This window comes from Lonchura striata, chromosome 35 (assembly GCF_050655825.1).
Source record: "Lonchura striata isolate lonStrDom1 chromosome 35, ASM5065582v1, whole genome shotgun sequence".
Lineage (NCBI taxonomy): Eukaryota > Metazoa > Chordata > Aves > Passeriformes > Estrildidae > Lonchura > Lonchura striata.
The window spans coordinates 3,806,300-3,818,811 of record NC_140737.1 but is presented as its reverse complement, the minus strand read 5'-3'; the positions used below and the strand labels follow the sequence as shown (position 1 = coordinate 3,818,811).

Genomic DNA, 12,512 nt, shown 5'->3' with positions numbered 1-12,512 from the left:
GCCCGGAAGGTTCTCCTGGGTCACAAAGGAGCACAAAGAACCCTCCCAGGGCACAGCCTATTGCCCAAAGGCTCCAGGAGGAGCTCTGAAAATGCAGCAAACAGGGACACCCCATAGCCCAGCCTGAACACTGAGGAGGAACAAGGACGGGAGCACAGCAGAGGAAACAGGACCTTTAGTCACTGCTACTTCTGACTAAAGCCAGCAAGCCGTGTTCCCGCTGGGATCTTTGTTCTCGCTCTAAAAACAAGCAAGGTGCTCCACTCTAAATATACAGAAGGCAGGAACTGGGCAGGAGGTCGGATTAGGAAGGAGGAGGAGGAGGGAGAGAGGAAAAGAAGGAACAGGAAGAGGAGGATCAGGAGCAGGAAAAGGAGGAGAAACAGGAGGTTCCAGTGCCCCCTGAGGCCGCAGCACCCTTGGCCCCAGGACCATCGCCCCCAGCTCATCCTGCAGGTGAGAGGGGAGGGGGAGCTCGTCCCAAATCTATCGGGGGGTCCCTGAGAGGGTTTTTTATTGGGGTGTGTTGGGAATGTGCAGATTGTGGAATTGAGCCCCAGATGTCGTCTGGGAGGCCCAAATAAACCCTGGGAGGATTTTTCTGTGTGTGTGTAGGTTTGGATCTTTCAGGACCCCAAAGCTGAGCCCCCTGGGGGATCTTTGGGAGTCCACGTGGCCATTGCCCAGTGTCACCAGGGGGAGGACATTGGTCCTGGGGACCCCCGGGGGAGCAGAGGAGGGGAACCCCTGGGACCCCCGGAGTGGGGAGAGCAGAGAGGGGCGATCCTGGAGCTGGGGGACCCCCGGCTGGCTGGAAAGGGGGGGGAGCCTGAAGAGGAGGGACCCCTGGGACCTCTGGGATCTCAAAGTAGAGCATCAGGGGAAAAGGGACCCCATGGAGCCCCAACAGCCCCTGGATCATCCCTAAGCAGGACACCTGAGAAGGGGGAACCCCTGGAGACATTGGACCCCCATCATCCCAAGGAAAGGAAACCTCTGGAACCCCAAAAGTGGAGAGATCAGAGATAGGGAACTCCTGGGAGAGTTGTTTTGGGCTGAACCTTGATACTGTGGAGATTTTCATGGACACAAGATTCCTGCTGAGTTCTAGGGATGGACTTGGGCAGGAGGAGCCTCCAGTCCAAGGCGCTCCCACCTTGGTTTTCCCCAAACCAGGATTTTTCATTCCCAGGGCATGGCTGGATGGCAGAGGAGGAAAAGCCCCGGAGATGCTGCAGGAGGAGGAGCTGCAAACCCAGCCCAGGGAGCCAAGTGATTGGCGTTTTTCACAATTATGGTAGCACAGGATTGTTTCTAACACCTCTCTGCTGGGGCCTGAGGAGAGTCAGGGTGAGGAAGATGGGTCCTGCCCTATTTAGGCAGCCTCGCTCTGTTCCCCTGGTGTGTGACCACAGACACAGGTTATGATCCACGGGCAGAAGGAGACAATAAAACAAAGAACAGGGAAAGGATTCCCTAAAACCGCGGTAATTAGCCCCTGAGACTAAAGTGTACACGAAGAACCAAGACCCAAGGACAAAGGACAGGTGAGTATTTGTTGGGATGGGGCGGATAAGGGGGGAATGAATGTTTGTGACAGAGGCTGCTGGGTACCCCAGACTTGCCAAGTGATTGCTGCAGCCTCTCACGCTGCTTTTCGTCTTTTTCGTGGGAAAAGCGGCCAGTAAAGAGACCAAGGGAGTGATAAAAAAGAGAGAATCCCCCCTGGGGAAACTGGGACTGGGTCTTAGGAAGAAGAGGAACCCCGTGGAGAGAAGAAGCCGAGGGTTTCCTGGCCACTGTTATAACCCATCCAAATTAAGTACCTGCAGGAAAAAGGGGGAAAATTATTAGATTGCAAAGAACTTCAGAAAAAATAGTAATACATAAAACATAGAATATCCAAAAGGAGAGAGATGCATTTGTTTTACATTTAATCTTAAAAACATAGTCCAAAATTCAGTAAAAAACAATTAGTAAACAAAAAAAAAGTAAAACCAACACAACGGTCTAACTCTGTATTAACCCCCAATTTTATACTAAATCATATTATAAAACTCCAAACAGTTATAAGGAAGATAACAAACAAAGATACTCAAACATTAGAATTAATATTAAGTCAGGAAATCCAAACAAAAACTACAGTGTATTAAAATATGTTAGCTTTAAACTATTTATTAGCTAAAAAAAAGAGTATACAAATTATTAAAAATAGATAGCAATAGGGAAGTCATCCTAGAAAAGAAAAAAAAACCCCAAAACCAAAAGATATATTAAAAAAATTATGACCCAGGTATCAGTCCAAAAATGAGAAAATAATGTTAAAAACTAAGAAGTGGGTTACTGTATTGAGAATTAAATAGTAGAAAAAATTAAAATTCTTCCTTTTATGTGTTACAAGTGTTTTAATGTTTCTTCTTTGTTTAATCCCATGTTTTATTAGATTACCAATGGAGTCCAAAGAATACAAGTAAATAAAAAATATTGTTCAAGCCAAATGATTTATAAAATATAAGAAGATTGTGAAAAATGCATATTTTATGACTGGCTTTTCGTAAATATTATAATGAATATTATATGTGTAATGTTAGAAAGTTATTCTGTATTCATTCTCTTAAGTAGTGTGTTAAATAAACTAGTGGTGTAAGTTTTAGGTTCCAAAATAATATTAAAATAGAGACTATGTATGTGGTGGGAGTTTGTTTTTTTTTTTTTTAGAATGAGATACTCACTTTGAAGAACACCTAAATCTTTAAAAAAAAAAAAAAAGAATTTATAGTTTTGTTATCAAAAGAAGCTAATTTCTTCAAGCTTTACTCAGAGTCGAAGACGCCTTAATAATTAAAAGAAAGTTGACATACAACAGACAGAGATCTTGTTTTAAATAGAATGTATGCATAACCATGGAAGATATATGAATATGCAACCAGCTATTGCTTTTAAAGCTATTCCTTTGCCCACAAAGAATGCTTTTCGTAACTTAGTGTGCAAGAGCATCCAGACGTCCGTAATTCTTTGCTTTTTATTGTCTTATAATTATCTTAACTCTAAACTTTATTAATCTAATTGTATTATTATTTTTATAACAATTTTATTATTAGGAAAGATTTAAAATTTTAATTCACAACGGGGATACCTGAGAGGAGCTGTGAGCCCGCGGGCAGAGGGGCCCCGCTGGAGCAGCCTGTCCTGGCAGGACTGAGCCCGTGGCACAGTGACCCACGCTGCAGCACTCGGAGGGGGCTGTGCCCAGGGGATGGACTCCGCTCCGAGAAGTTCCTGGAGAAGTCTCGGCCGGGAGAGAGCGCAGGGTGCAGCAGGGAACGACTCCTGTCCCTGAGCAGAGGGAGAAGCCCCGGGGGATGAGCTGAGCATGGCCCCATTCCCTGTCTCCTGCCCTGCCGGGGGAGGAGGTGCAGCTGGGAGCAGGGAGGCGTGGGGAAAGCTGCATTTAAGGCTCTGCACTGACTTCTCCTTCTCCTGCTCCGAGTCTTTGGAGTTTTCTGCCAGAAATCTCTCTGCTCCCCCACCCACCCACAGGGCTTCGGGCGGGTTTCCCTTTTTGGGGGAAATCAAAGCGAAGCACTGATGCGCTAACGAGGGGCAGGAGAAGTGAGGCTCCTGGGCTTCCCGCAGAGGCGGAGGCACGGAATGCGCAGGGCCGGGTGAAGAGAGCTTAACAGAGGAATGATTGTACAACAGGGGACATGATACTGTAAAATTAATCTAAATAGGGAGGGCTACGTGACTGCTGCAAAGTTCGCATGACCATGAAGAGCAGATGGTGTGCAGAAAGCAGGATATTGAAACTGCTTGGTATGTAGAAATAGATAGAGAAGAACAAAGAAGTACTAAGCTGTTCTAACTGCAAGGCCAGCTGGACAGGCGAGTATTATTCACAAAGATAGTTTTAAGATAATAGTACAAGTCACATAGCAACCAATCATGAGCTTGGCTTTTGCAATATGTATGAGCTAATTAACGAACATATATAAACTGTGTAAGCTGTCACAATAAACTGAGACTTGATGATCATGATATCATGAGTCTTGTCTCCCGCGGCATTCCCTCTAACAACTGGCGCCCGAAAGCAGGGACCTGATCCGAGTCAAAGGCGAGAGAGGTGCTGCGTTGGGGTTCGGGTCCTGCGGCTGGAAGGATGGCGAAAGAGCCGATACTCTCTGCTCCGCGCCCTGAGTGACCGCAGCAGCGGGCTCAGCCGATACGTGCTGCCGAAGCCTGAAGGAGCCAGCAACGGTACCGACGTAATCATGGAAAGGCAAGCAGCATATGATTTATTTAGTGCTTCTCTTGGAAAAAGGCAGATTAGGGGGATTGACTTAGATAAGGATCTCCCCTCGCTATTGCATCATGCTGAATCTTACGGCTTTTTCATTAACCCGCACAGTGTTCATGAACTTTCAAAATGGAGAAGATTTGGGAATAAGTTGTGGGAATTAGTGTTAGATGATGACAAACCGGGCAAAAAAATGAGTAAACTTTGGAGAGTGGTTCATAATGAATTGTTAATGTGTCAGGCAGAAAAGAGGGCGGTGGAAGGGATACGGACAGCTCGGGAGAAAAATAAAGAATGTGAACCCTCGCTTCTCTCCAGTGAGCCAAACCCTCCGGTTCTCACAAATTTTCCCGTTCCCATCTCTGCTCCTGAAATGCCTATACCTCCCATAGATACTAGTAGCATTGAGGTGCTGGAAATTGAGGTCCAAATTGCTTTATGGCAACCGGACTGGGATCCCAAATTCACTTTTTGTGAACGGGAATCAGGTAGAACAGAGCAAAAGTCTCCAGACTCCAAATTGGGCCGTTCCCAACGGGAGGAAAAATACTTTTCGCATTGTTGTTTGTTTGTGAGAGTCCGCTGGAGCATGAAGACCTCGGCGTTCACGAGGAACCCAAACGGCGGGTGTGGACGTGGCCGGGGCCGGGAGCTGGAGCGGGAGTGCTGCCTTGCCGAAGAAAAGTGAGCGCAGCAACCTGCGGAGGTTGGAGGTTGGCAGAACTAAGGCAGCGGGCTGCGGCGGTGAGCACCGGCCAGCCGCCCGGGCGGAGCGCAGGAGCGGCAGCGCGGAGCGGCGGGCGCGGGGCCAGACAGAGCGGGGCCGGCCAGCACCGAGCCGGAGGCGAGCCCGGGGCGGAGCGGACATCAGCCGAGAGACGGAAGGCTCCTTGCTGCCGAGCAGCAGCGCAAGGGGGGAGAGGGGCGTTCCTGGGGCTCAGCCGCGCTGGAGCCGGAGCAGGCGGGGCGCGGCCGTGGCGGGGGTGTCTCTTCTCCCATCCACAAGGTGACACAACAAGGACGGGAGCGAGGCGGCGCCGCCCCTCATCTCCCCGCAGCGCCCAGCAATGGCGGCGGAGATGGCGGCACAGTCCTGGTTGCCATGGCAGCGACAACGCCGAGAGCAGCAGCGCCACCGGTGGCGGGATCGCAACACTACAGCAAAAATTTCAACAGCATCTTCCCAATTTCTTACAAGAGTCAGAAGACGTAATGAAAAAGTACAGCAGGACCGAGTGTTTTCCAAGATACCAAGAAGGATGAACATTATGTGAATCAATGTTATTTCAAATATGATATAGATAAAAATCACTGTATAAAGATAGAAATGTTAGTAATGATTTAATTACCAAAAATGTCTCTGAGAACAAAGAGTTGAGAAAATGTCATCTGATAGAATTTTAGTATTGAGTTTGTAATCTCTGTCTTTGAGTTTTTATAGATAATAATATACAATCAATTAGATAATCAAAAGCATAACATTAAGTTTATCATAAATATAGTTTGTATTTAGAATTAAGTTTGTTCCTTTCATATTAAACAGAACAATCAAAAACATGAGAAATATGAAGTGGGGTGCACTTCTGTAATACTAACCTCATTTTTCACCCCACGAGTTACTTCAGTGCAAGCTCTCACACAATTAAAAATCCTAGCCTACTGGACAGAAAAATAAATTAGTATTCCATCTAAAATATTAAGTGAGCTTGCCACAAATATAGGTAGTATCTGTCATGCAGTTCTGCAAAACAGAGCAGCTGCCACTAATTTACTTCTTCTAGCCCAAGGTCATAGTTGTAAAAAATTTGAAGGAATGTGCTGCATGAACTTATCTGATCACTCTACATCTATCCATAAGCAAATACGAAAATTGACTGAGCTAACTCAACAATTAAAGGTGGAGGACGGATTGGGTCTAGAATGCTGGCTGAAGGGATTGGGGATCGGACCATGGTTAAGAGACATTATCAAATACAGCATAATAGTTCTAAGCATAATTATAATACTTTTGCTTGTTTTGCCCTGTGTGTTTACTTGCTTACAAGGCCTGATACAACAGCTTTTGCAGAAAATGCTGAATGCACATCTTCTTATACAAAAAGAAAACGGGGGAGATGAAGAGAGCTTGGCAGAAGAATGGTTGTACAGCAGGGGACATGATACTGTAAAATTAATCCAAGTAGGGAGGGCTACGTGACTGCTGCAAAGTTCGCATGACCCTGAAGAGCAGATGGTGTGCAGAAAGCAGGATATTGAAACTGCTTGGTATGTAGAAATAGAGAAGAACAAAGAAGTGCTAAGCTGTTCTAACTGCAAGGCCAGCTGGACAGGCAAGTAGCAATCACAAGCAGAGTTTTAAGATAATAGTACAAGTCACATAGCAACCAATCATGAGCTCAACTTTTGCAATATGTATGAGCTAATTAACGAACATATATAAACTATGTAATCTGTCACAATAAACTGAGACTTGATGATCATGATATCATGAGTCTTGTCTCCCGTGGCACCCTCCAACATCTGCTGGCATGAAGAGTTTTGTCATTAATATCTTGTCCCCAAGGTGCTGGGCGAATGGCTTCCCAGTCAGGGTCCTGGAGCAGAAGTGGCTTTTCAGAGCCCAGCCAGAAATGAGCCCTGAGGCAGCAGCTCTGCAGCGCTGGCCACCAGGCCAGGTGCCAAGGGAGGCTTCTGGCCATGCCCTGCAAGCAGCTGCTGCTGCCAAGGTGCCTTTGGTGCCTCGGGCTGTCCCTGGCACAGCTCCCAGCACGGCACTCTGCCCTTGTGCCCGAGGCCTTCCCTGTGCTGGGGCTGGCCTGGGGCTGTTCCTGCAGCGGGACCTGCCCTGCTCCTGGCACAGGAAAGGCAGTTCCTGCTGGAGCAGGAGGCTCTGCCTGCAATGGGCTCAAACCACTCCAGCAAGGCCCTGCTGACTTCAAAATTGCTTCCTAGAGCAGAATATCCTATAATTGTTATAGATTCTGGACTGTGGAGTAAATAACTCTGGTTAAGAGCTTATTGTCTAATCATGATCAGATTGTATTTATATAAATATATCTGGTATTCCATCATTAATCCTGTAGGAAAAATTGCATTGACAAATTGTTCAATTCTACCTGTCCAATAGTTTATACATAAACCTTTGACAAATTCTGGGGCCGGGATTGGATCCAGTCACTCCCAGTCTCCTCTCTTAAAAGGAATTTTAGAAGTCTGGGGGCCCTGCAGGGGTTTTAGAACCCATGGTGGCTGCTGTGTGTCTCCATCTCATGACTCAGCAGGAGTTTCTCCAATAATGAAATAAAGCTTTTGCCTGAAGATCCCACTCTGCCCATGACAGGAACCCCTGTGAGTACCTGTGACATCCTGGCTCTTTGGCAGCCTGGGGATGTCACTGTGGAGCCCCCGTGAGTGCCTGTGACAGATCGGTGCCTTTGCAGGCCAAGGTGCCCTGGGATGTCACCATGGAATGGCTGTGACTGCCTCTGACCACACGGCTCTTTGCCATCCCCAGAAATGGTTGGGATGGCTCCATGGAGCCCCTGTCTTTGTGTGTGACATTCCAGCTCTTGAACAGCCTGGAGACTCTTGGAAAGTCCCCATGGAACACCTCTGAGGGCCTGTGACAAATCTCATCCTTAGAAGGCAACCATCACCAAGAAACCCTGTTGCTATGGTCAGTTTCCATGGCAACCATCCCCAACCCCTGTTGCTATGGTCAGTTTCCATGGCAACCATCCCCAGCCCCTGTTGCTATGGTCAGTCCCTGGGCAGCTTCATGGAGACCAACTGCTGGCCCTGCACAGGACACCCCAACACTGCCAGCCTGGGCCTGGCAGCGCTGTCCAAACACTGCTGGAGCTCAGAGAGCCCTGGAGCTGTGACCCTTCCCTGGGGAGCCTGGGCAGTGCCCCAGCAGCCTCTGGGCAAAAACCTTTTCCTGAGATCCAACCTAAGCCTGCCCCGACTCAGTTGCAGCCGCTCCCTCCACTCCTGTCCCTGGGCACCAGAGTGAAGAGGTTCCCTCAGCCCCAGCCAGGGACCCACTCCCAAGGCTGCTGCCATGGCCACCAGGGCTGGCACAAGCTGGGATGCTCCATTTCCAGGGGCTGGGGTTCAGGAATGGGATTCCCCAATTTCCTGCTCTCGCTAAAACCCGGCTGGTGCTCGTTGCCCTCCCACCTTCCATTGAAGGAAAAAAGGTAAAGATCCCTAGCTGGGATAAGAACAATTTACTGGGAACAGCAATGAGATAAGGAACAAACAGAAACAGAAAAAAAATTGACAACAGAAGGGATAAGAAAAACTACTTACAGGGAAAGCTACATCACCATCAATTGTATCTTCCTGGCCACATGTTTCCTCCTGCATGGAAAGGACACCCGTCTCCTCAGGGAAAGAGAGAGAGAGTCCCTTTCCTGCCCCTGGCAATGACCTGAGGTGGGAGTGAATGCAGTGACAGGGCCATGGCCAGACCCTCATGCCCTTCAATCCCATATCAGGCCATTGGTAGGGGCAGGAAAAGGGACAGGTGTCTTCCCAGCATGGATCACAGGGAACATGGATCACCAAGGCTCTTCCCAATGTGGGTTTTTTAATGGGGGATGAAGCTGGAGCAGTGCACAAAGCTCTTCCTGCAGCTGGGGAACTTTCAGGATTTCCCTTACCGGTGCCTCCGTTGGTGTTTGGTCAAGTCAGAGCTCCAGGTGAAGCTTTTCCCACACTGGGGACACTCGTAGGGCCTCTCCCCAGTGTGGATGCGTTGGTGGCTGACAAGATTGGACTTTTGCTTGAAGCCCTTGCCACAGTCAGGGCAGAGGAAATGCCTCTCCTCGGAGTGAATCCGCTCATGCCGGAGGAGATCTGAGCTGCTGTTAAACATCTTCCCACAAGTGGGGCACATGTAGGGCCTCTCCCCGGTGTGGATGCGCTGGTGTGTGATGAGGGTGGAGTTGCGCTTGAAGCCCTTCCTGCAGTCAGGGCAGCGGAAGGGCCTCTCATCCACGTGAATCCACTGGTGTCTGAGGAGACCAGAGCTGCTGTGAAACCTCTTCTGACACTCAGGACACTCGTAGGGCCTCTCCCCAGTGTGGATGCGTTGGTGAATGATGAGGTCGGAGCTCCGTCTGAAGCCCTTCCCACATTCCCCACACTCGTAGGGCCATTCCCCGGTGTGGATGTGTTGGTGGCTGACAAGGTGAGAGTTGGAGCTGAATCCCTTTCCACACTCCCCACACTCGTAGGCCCATTCCCCAGTGTGGATCATCAGGTGGCGTTTCAGACTCTTGCTCTCCCTGAAGCTCTTCCCACACTCCAAGCACTTGTAGGGCTTCTGCCCATCAGGAAGCTTCTCAGGGACCACCAGCTCCAAGCTCTGGCTGAAGCTCTGCCCACCTTCCTGGCCCAGAGTGGGTCTTTCCTCCTCAGAGCATCCTGGGCTGGGCTTGCAGCCCCTCCTCCTGTGAGACCTCCAGGGATTTTCCTCCCTGTTGGATTCCTGCGCTGTGGAGTTGCTCAAAACGGCCTCTTCCATGAGGTTCTGCTGCAGGGATTTGTCCTTCCTGGTCTCCATCCTCAGCTCCTGCTCTGGGGGAGGAAATGACAAGGAGTAGGTGGGATTTGCCTCCGTGCCACAGGGAAGGGCAAGGAGATCCCCCCAGTGCATCTCCAGCAGGAGGGCACCGGCAGCGGGGCTGTCCTGCAGCTGGGGGCCAGGCTGGGCTGGGAGATGGAGCAGGAGAGAGGGGGAAAAGGGGCACTGACTTCCTCCTCACCTGCCTCGGTGTCCCAGGGCATGTTCCTCTTCCTTGCAACCTTCTCTATCTGGTGAACGTTTGGGTATGGGAAATCCTGTTTTGGGAGGAAAACAAGTGATGAGCACAGTGAGTTTTGTACTGGCTTCAAAGCAAACCAGGGGGAGAGTCTAAGCCAGAATGACAATTGAATAAGAAAATTAAGATCACGGCAATAATAGAGAAACACTGGTTTAAACTCACAGAGTCAGGATGTAACCGGACACCCCGTTGGTCAGGGTGGTGGTAGCAGTCTGATGAAATGGTGACTGCAGTCCGGCTGGAGTGATCAACGTGATTCTGTCAAAGCAGTGATCCTGTAGAACAGTATGGTCTTGCTCGGAAAGTCCAGTGGTGGTTATGGAGCTCTTGTCCTCTAGGAATGCAGTAGGCAAGGTGGTTGTGGTGTTGCAAGGGTGAGATTATATCCAGGTAGGAATGCTTGGTTCCTCCCCCTGGGCGGAGCATCCCACAATGGGATGATGTAATTTTATCAGTCCTGCAGTGACACTCAATGGCCCATTAACAGAAGATGGCCCCTGGAGGGCGTTATCAGGGCTGAGCCATGGAAGAGATAAAGAACACTGCCCCACCTGTTGATAACAGTTTATGGAGATGGGGACTGAAAACACTTTTGGTTACATCTGACACTGTAACCTGAAACAGTGAGGCAATCCCTGCTCGGGGTGGGGGGTGAACACCACCCCCCTTACCCAAACTGGCTCAGGTGTAAAACCCCCACCCTGGGAAGGCCACGCACACAGGGGACAATGTCACACTTGCCCTGCCCCAGGGGAGATCTCTGTCCTTGTCACTCCCTTGCTCTCCCCCCTTTTCTTTTTCTTTCCATGTCTCTCTACCTCACATTTACTGTTCAATAAAATCCACTTAGGATTTGGTCACCTTAGCACCTGAATTGGGGCAGGGGCATCTCTCTAACAATTTTATTAACCAGAGTGCAATATTATTTTGCACAGTGAGTTCAGGGCACTGTTGTCGGACCCCAAGCTCCTTTGACAACAGCCTGGTTTCCTCCTCGCGGAGGTTCTGCCTCTTTCCCAAGGAACTCTTGGAAACTTGGATGCAGCTTCCTCTGAGCAACTTTTAGGAGACCTTATGAGAAAAGTGGAAGTTGTGGGTGGCCAGTGTAAAGAAAATATTTTGTTTTCCTTCTTTGAAAAGTCTGTTAAAATCACTGGAGGAAAGGAACCAAATGATACCAGCGAGACTGACAAGGATCATTCACACCCAAGGTGAGAAAACACAAGGCTACTAAAGTCCTACAAGAAGCCCAGCTCAAGTTATTCCCAAATAACTTCTGAATTCACATGTCTGGGGGGAGAATCATTATTTTCTTCATCCCTGTCACCTTTGTGACAGCTACACAGACCTTTCCCTTCCTTTTAATAATCTGTATTGGGTCAAATTTCCATATTTCTTTTTTTGGAACCTGCCAGCTGTGCAGAAACTGATGAAATTTGGAATTACCACAGAATTGCTTCTGTTGTTGGTCTATTAATGTTTGGGATTTGTTTGTGTTTCCATCAGAAGTGACATGTGGGAAGAGCAAATCTTCCTCAAGGCATTTTATGGAGGGTTAAATTTGATTTCTGCTGAGTTTGTTTTGTCCAGTGCCCAGGGGATGCTCAAGGTGTCTCTAGTTTTGGTTTGGACCTAATTTTCTTCTGATTTGTCTTTATCACTTAAAAACACCTGAAAAATTACTAAAAAGAGTATTGACCAGAGATGTCAGAAGTCCCACCATTTTAGAGGTATTTGAGGTGGAATTTACTGTTTGGGAACATATTCTGGAGGATTTGTGGGTTCTTGGGGGATATATGGGAGTATTCTCCATATCTTTGCACTCCAAAATCCAAGGTGGATTTATCTGTCACCTCAAAATGACTCAATCCCACTCAAAACCCCTCAATCTTACCCCAAAATGACTCAATCCCATCTCAAAATGGCTGGTTCCCACCTCAGTCCCATGCCAAAATTGCTCAATTCCTCAGCCTCCAGGATGAGATGGGGTTGGAAGGAGATCGGGAGAAGTGAGATATAAGGGTGTGATATGAGGGTGTGGGATCAGGATTGCGTGGGGACCGGTGGGTGTCGTTTATTTTGATAATAAATAAAACGATCAGAATTATTGATTTCTGTCCCATTCCTTTTCTGTCAGCTCTGGTTTGCTTTTCAGAGTGCCGCCTTCTCAGCTGATTTTGTGACCTCCTGTCCCTGACTGAAAAGCAAGATGTGTTCTTTTTGCCATCTGTATAGCAGTTGTCCTGTGTTAAGTGGGCAGTTTTCCCTTATCTCTTCCACAATCAATCCTCCCTCAGGGGAGACATCTGCTGATAATCGGCTATTGAATGTCACTGCATGGCTGAGAAGAACTGTAACATCCCATTGTGAGATGGCATTCC

At 48.4% G+C, this 12,512-nt stretch overlaps 1 protein-coding gene and 1 long non-coding RNA gene across 2 annotated transcripts in view; both read left to right on the top strand.

Moving 5' to 3' along the window:
* The window catches only part of LOC146764273 (uncharacterized), a 189,633-nt gene that overhangs the window by 31,425 nt on the left and 145,696 nt on the right, over nt 1-12,512 (top strand). The gene's annotated exons all lie outside the window — the stretch shown is intronic.
* Nucleotides 397-4,029, top strand: LOC146764277 (uncharacterized). Its single transcript, XR_014950942.1, has 3 exons — nt 397-456; nt 1,193-1,547; nt 3,102-4,029. It is a non-coding gene; the product is annotated as an uncharacterized LOC146764277 (long non-coding RNA).